The following is a 7,246-nucleotide window of genomic DNA, read 5'->3' on the forward strand; positions in this document are numbered from 1 at the left end:
TGTTCTTGTTGCTCAAAAATTTTAAGTTGATCTAAAAAGAATTGTGATTTGAATTCATCAGTAAGCTTAAAATTTTGAACACATGATCTGATGAGTGAATCTATTAGTTTGGTTACTTGTTAAGGATAGTTGAAAAATCGCATGTTGAGCACTCAAGCACATTAGCACATAATTTGTGAGGAATGACATGAGGTTTAATATGTGTGTTTTTGCATCTTGGATGAAATTGGATGACTTATTAAATGACACTATGGCATATATAGTGATGAAAAAAAAAATAAAAAAATAAATGATCATTGATGGCTTTTCACTGAGTAACTGGGCCTCTTGCCTCAAAGCATTGAGTGTTCACGTCAAAAGGTGAAAAATTTGGATTTGATCAATGTCATGGCTAGTTGGTTTTGTAGCCTTTTTGACTCGAGTTAATAGGTCACCTAATACCCTAAAACCATCTAGTTTGGGAGCCATTAACTTAACACTCGCTACAAGGGTCAAATAGAAAGCTTAAGGGAACCAACATTGCACAACCTGACCAAAAGCAAAAAAAAAAAAAAAATGCCAGTGTGTCATTCTAATAGGAATTTCAGTGAATTCTGAGATAAGGAGACATTGCATATTGGAAAGATTTGGAAGTCTCATAATTTTGTACTAGTTCACTGTACACAAATTTCAAACTTGTGATGATTTAGCATGTCCTTTGTAAGTAATTGCACTTTGAGATTCCAATTCATTGTGAAGATGGAGTTCATCTTTTTAAGTTTGCTTATGAATGAAAACCATGATCTTGAAGTGATACTTTAATTTTTGGGATAACATGAACTGTGCATGATGTTTGTGGGTAACATTTCTGAAAAGCCCTCACGAGACTTCACTCGTCCTCTAGGGAATTCCTAGAGGTTTAAAAGGCTTATTGCATATGCTAAATGCAATGGTACATCCCACAAAAGATGGATTTATCTTTTGTTTTATGTTTTTCCATTCCTGTTTTTAGTTTTGTATTGCTAAGGGACTAGCAATATGTAAGTTTGGGGGTGTGATAAGTGCTAATATTCATATTTTCAGCCCTTAACTTGCATGTTTTAATCATTTGGTTTTAGTTAATTAGGCCATTTTAATTCCTTTTTGTGTTTTTCATACTTTTGCAGGCTTTTGGAAGAAAATGAAGTAAATCTAGATGATTTGGGCTCAGAGAGAGAAGATGAGAAAAATTGGAGCTCCCTGATACTGCGATCGATCACGGGTACCTGCGATCGAGTGTAGTACCCGAGAGGATTAAACACAAATAAGGCCAGGAGCGATCAAGCGCAGGATAGAAGAAGGATCGATCATAGACCTGCGATCGAGAGCACATGAGTTGCGATCGATCGCACCCGTGCGCAAGAGACACATCAAGTGGTGGCCAGAATGTTCCTCTTTCCCTATTAGGGTTTTCCAACTCCCAATTGTAATAGGTCTCAAAACCCTATGAAATCTCTAGGTTTACTACTTTGTCAAGAACTTCTAAAGCCTATAAATAGACCCTTAAGCTTTTAGAATAGATATACTTTGTAAGGAGAAGAAGAGGAGCTCTTGAAGTTCAAGTCTCAGGTTTATTCTTTTCTTTTCTTTTATTTTGTTTTATGAAGATGTTTAACATCAATTTTATGTGTAGCTAATTTAATTAATAGGGCTAGATTGAAGTCCTAATTATATTTATTTAATATTTCAATATTGGCGCTCTTGTGATGATCTTGTTATGCTATTTAACTTGATTAATGCCTACTTGCATGAATTCCACATATGTGTGTGCCTGATCAACATATGCATGTTGTATGGACTAGTTAGTTAAATCAATTTGGATGGCTGAGTCCTGGGTTTAACATAGGTAACAAAAGAATCCACACCGCAATTCTTGGGTTAATCAACATGGGGAACCGGGAGTATATGCTATGCCCTAAGCCTCATGTTTTTGTCGATTTCCATAGAACATATGTTTTCCTAAGGAACAACTTAGTATATACCATGCTAAATCCCTTAGAAAAGAAAAGAGTTAGAGTATACGCCATGCCTAACTCGTTGCTTAGGAAAATCTATAGCCTTAGGAGTATACACCATGCCCTTAGGTTGACAAACATTAGATATGTATAACATGATCAAAGCATTGGCATATTGTTGTATTAGCTAAATATGATTAGTGGTGGATATCAAAGCCCTACCCTTTATTATCATCACTTAACCAATCAATCTTTGTTTTACTTAAGGAATTTATTTTTTAAACATAAATTCAGCAATCATTGTAGGAATGATCCTGTATTTGCACCATATACTACTATGTTGACCTTGTGCACTTGCAGGTAAAACATACAATTATTTACCTATTAATTTAGCTAGATATTTTGCACATCATCATCCGGGCACTCGTTATAATATTTCCTTCAAATTCTTGCAAGATCGTCTTTTGGAATCCGTGGCGCCCATATCCCTACTTTTCTAAGAGCCTTGGTTGGTTTTGGCTGGTATGGGATTGAGACTTGGATTGGCGGCGAGGCAATCTTTCTTCTTTTGCCAAAAGTCATCAAAGAATCAATGCTTTCAAAGATTTTGCCTTGGCTGCGTTAAGTGAAGATGAAGATGGCTTAGGTTTTTTCGTGGGTCAGCAGTGTGTCCTTAGCTTTAGGGTATTAACACTTATCAAAACGGCGCCGTTTTGGTAAGTGTAAGGAATTTCTATTTCAATCAATACGGCGACGTTTTGTGGGCTTCTTTTTAATTTGATTTTTTTTTTCCAAAATGGCATTTTAGTAACTTAACCTTGCCAAAACGACATAGTATTGAATTTTTCATCCTATTTGACGGTAATGACTAACGAAGTGGCTAAATTGCAACTAGTTGATAGTTTGAAGAGCTACTCTATCACTTTTTGAACATTAAGGGACTAAAATAAAAATAACTGATAATTTGGGGGGCTAAATTATATTTTTCCCTTATTAAAATATCCTTAGATGAATCAAGAAAAATGAATTCAAATTCAATCGAAACAATATGAGTTCTAATTTAAAGATAATATAAGAAAGAAAATAGAAAATTGTAATTTTCATATTTAAGCTCCTATATATTCTAGGAAAGCTCAGAAAAGAAAGTATTTCATATATAGCTTTTGACTATTTAGCACTATCATGTTTATTCACGTGCATGCATATTAGCATATATACGTCAATAATTATATGAAAATATACAAACTTTTTGTTTTTTAGTTTGAGATCCACTCACATTTTCTAAAATATGAGATTTTCAGATTTTAAAATTTGAGACATTCATTATATCTAACGTTCCAAACAAATGCAGTAATTTGCGTGTTATAGAGGCAAGTAATTTTAATTTTCAACATATCAAAGCTACTTGTGTTGCAATGTGACTTAATGGGCTGCAGCGAATAACAACAATAAAGAATGGATAGGTATTTCTAGATCTTGATTCTATCAAAGATCTGAAAAATCTTCTCTAAAACGCTAGATACTTTTTAAGTTTTGAAGGAAAATCATGAAGAAACTCAATTCTAAGTAATCATATTGAACAAAACTCAATCATAAACAACTGCCCTCTAGGGTCTATAAAGTATGTATTTATAGGCCCTCAAACCCTAAACCTAATAAAAGTATGAAACTAAATTGAATTGAAACCCTACGACGCCCTCCGGACCGAACTTAAGCTTGCCTGAACAGCCACAGATATAAAACATAAAAACACGAAAATAACATAGGTGTCCGGATAGTCTCTGGACGAGGACTTCAGACAAGGCTCTCGGGTTTAGGCCCGTCCGAACAGGCTGCAGACGAGGCTTGCCGATCTACATCATTCTCCCTAGGTTTGAGAGAATTCGTCCTTGAATTCGGACGGGTCTTTCCATGGTCCTTTGGGTGCCCTATCAATTCGTTTCATTCTCAAGTTCTCAAGGTCAAGACAAGGCAACACCTCACAAGAAACGTGATACTCTTAATTACCAGTAGACTATGATGATTATTTTGAAGGCTCCACTTGCCGCCTTGCAATACATTAGGCTTGCTGCACTTTCCTTGCATCTTTTCCCTTCCACATGCCATGAAAATACTCAAGAATGGGTTAGTCGTTGTCTCCCTTATGAACATGTAATTCTCCTCAACCGCATAAAACTCATCACAATCATTGTTAGGAGAATCCGACAAAATATCGTCTACACCAAGGAAATCAACATAACCTACTTCTTCATCATTAGAATTAGGCACTACACCTGGAAGGTCTTCATCAACCTCATTATAATCTGCGATGCCATCTGCAGGTCCTTCCTCTTCCACGGGGTCATCTTCTTCGGGGTAGAGGCCGCCAAACATGGAAGGAAACTGGTCTTCTATGTACTCTTCCTCTTGGTTGGATGGCAAGGGCTTTTCCTTAGGATCTTCATCTGAGATCGTCATCATAGGTTGGTGGAGAATCCCAATATCTGAATCCTTGTGAAGGATCTCCGTTATCATGATTGGAATCCTGATTAATGAACTTGAATTCCATCACTTATTCTCCGTGTAGTGAGAAAAATTCAAATAGGATCATACTTATAAACAAAAATGGCAAGTATGATCATTGTGAGTATGTTTTGAGTTTTTATTATAATACCAACACTAGATGTATAATAGTTTTGTGAGCTAGGTGTAACATTATCTCATTGCTCTGTGACTTTAGGCAACCCAGCATGGTGTTAAATGATTGAAATTAAGTGTAGCTTGCATAAACTTATTTTACTTTATTTTTGTTATTTTTTATAATCTTATTTTAATTTTGTAATGAAAAGGTCTGGAGTTTTTGAAAAGATAGAGGGGAATCATTTTTCTAATGTTATAGATCTAGCTTGAGTCATTATGGTTGTAACTTTTGATATGTTAAATTTTTTTTATAGTTCTAATAGGCCATGAACTAGATCATATTATTCTCAACAGGTCCATAAGATTGCATGATGAGTGTGTGGGGACATGATAATTGAAGGGTTTTCTCCTATTACTTTAGATTGCATTGGTTTTGATTTCCTCTGTTATGTTTTTTAATTTTGTTTTCTATTGCATTATTTCAAGGAAATCTGGGAGGCAATCTGTACGTTGCTTTTGCACCCACATATGTGGCTACGCCACATATCAACTCGCCTCATAGCCTTGCACTTTGCCAATGTAATAGAAGCTCGGAAAGAAAATGAAGAAAAATTGGAGGTTCTGTTTGTCTAGATGCTGATTAGCTAATTCTCCTATAATATGGGAGGAGGTTTTGCAAACGGGATGCAGTTAATGCAGTAATAAAACCTTTAAAGCATACAGCTGGGTTTTGTCGTTTGGCTTTAGGGTCTACTGTCTACAACATCTGCTGCAATAGAAATGAACTCAAGCATGCAAGACATCCCAAAACAGAGGAGCAATTGTTGAAGAAAATTCTGTGGGAAGTCAGAACCAGAGTAATTGGAAAAGGGAAGTTTTCAAAAACTGGGGAAAACCTTGTGCTTTGCTATTTATGGAATACACCAGCAGACTTGCTTTGTTAATATTGGTTTTACAGTTACTGGTTGGTCTCCTCTGATTTAGTTGGTTTTTCTATTCACGATTTGGTTGGTTTTGTTCTGCTGCTACTATGTTTTGCAGCTTTGTGTTTTGTTTTGTTGGTGTTCAGCCTCTGTGAGGCAGGGCTTGTATTCAGTGATACTAATTTGTATTTGGTTTGTCTTGTTTTTAATGAAGGTGTTTATTCACCCAAAAAAAAAAAAAAAAACGAGGAAAAAGCATTTGGAACTTATTTTCTTATGAAGCCAAGTAGAATCACAGACAACGCCGGCAGAGGAGGATGCGCCGGCGTCTTCTGCAAAAGCTGGCACAACTTCTTCTTCGGCGTTTGCAGAAGACGCCGGCGTATCCTCCTCTGCCGGCGTTTACAGAAGACACCGGCAAAGGAGGATGCGCCGGCGTCGACAGATCACGCCGACACATAATCCTTCTCCGGCATTTGTAGAAGACGCCGGCCTTTATATTCTCTTCACCAGCGGTCGCCCAAAACGCCGGAAAATAGCTTTGCTGACGCTGTTTAAGCCGGCGTGAAGACCAAACGCCGGGAATACAATTCCTGGCGTTTTTTTTCCTCTTCCACGGCATTTTTTGGGTGCCGAGAGAGCCTTTTTTTTGTAGTGTAAGTAAGTTCATTCTCAATTGATTAGCAAGCCAACTCATAATAGTAATAGAATGCTTTACTGTGACGTGTATAAGGGTAGTAACATGTCTGTTTTTCCTTCAGGAGATTAGTTAGCAGTCAGAGAAAATTCTTACTGCAGTCAAGAGGTCAGTGAATTTACTATCCCTTCTAGAAAAATTATCATGTCATGCTATTTATGCAATTTTGTTTCAAACTACAAATGGTTACTTTGTTTATATTATGGAATTATGCTGCATGCATGAAAAGTTTGAGAAAAAAAAACATTGTGAAAATAGTGATGTTTATAAAAAGAATTTTGAGAACATGATAATAAACTCTCGTACATATTGCCTTAAAGATGTACCTAGAGGAGTACAAGAAATGAGAAAAGAGTGTTATAAATTAAGGGCACATGTAGGGAGGAGTGTATTTTTGGCCCCAAGAGAAACAAGAGAGAAGCTCGATACTAATGCTAAGAATGGAGGCGCAACCGCTGAAAGAGGCTCTGCCAGAAGGTAGTTCCATCATAGTTTTTTTTTTTTTTTTTTTTTGCCATGCTGAGTGCACCCAGAGTTAATCGGCTGGCCAGGGGACGAGGCTGTGGCCACAATATCTCATCACAAGTCGCAAGGTTCACACAACCCTAGTATACGGGGGTAACTATATACATGGGCCCTAGTATGTGATAAAGACTATCAACAATTTTATTGATGATAATATATTTTATGTGCTTTCTATTTTCTTAAAAATATACTAGGAACATATGTAGTTATGAGTTCCAATTTTCAAAACGGGACAAGGAGTAAAATTGCTTATAGTTGTGGATATCACTTATTGGGCCCCCTTTGGGCTTATCTATTTTATTTCTTGTTTCAGGTGGTGATCAAGTTGCATTAGGAGGCCAAAATGGGGGCAGGCTTACTTAGGAATTTCATGTGATTTCATATTAGTCAAGTTAATAAGTGTATTGGCACAGTTTTCTTTTTGAGATTAATGAATTTATTTTAATAAGGATCACTATCTCGCTGTGAGACATATTTTTGTTAAACAAGAATATTTCAGTTTAGTAATT

This window comes from Corylus avellana, chromosome ca6 (genome assembly GCF_901000735.1).
Source record: "Corylus avellana chromosome ca6, CavTom2PMs-1.0".
Classification (NCBI taxonomy): Eukaryota; Viridiplantae; Streptophyta; class Magnoliopsida; order Fagales; family Betulaceae; genus Corylus; species Corylus avellana.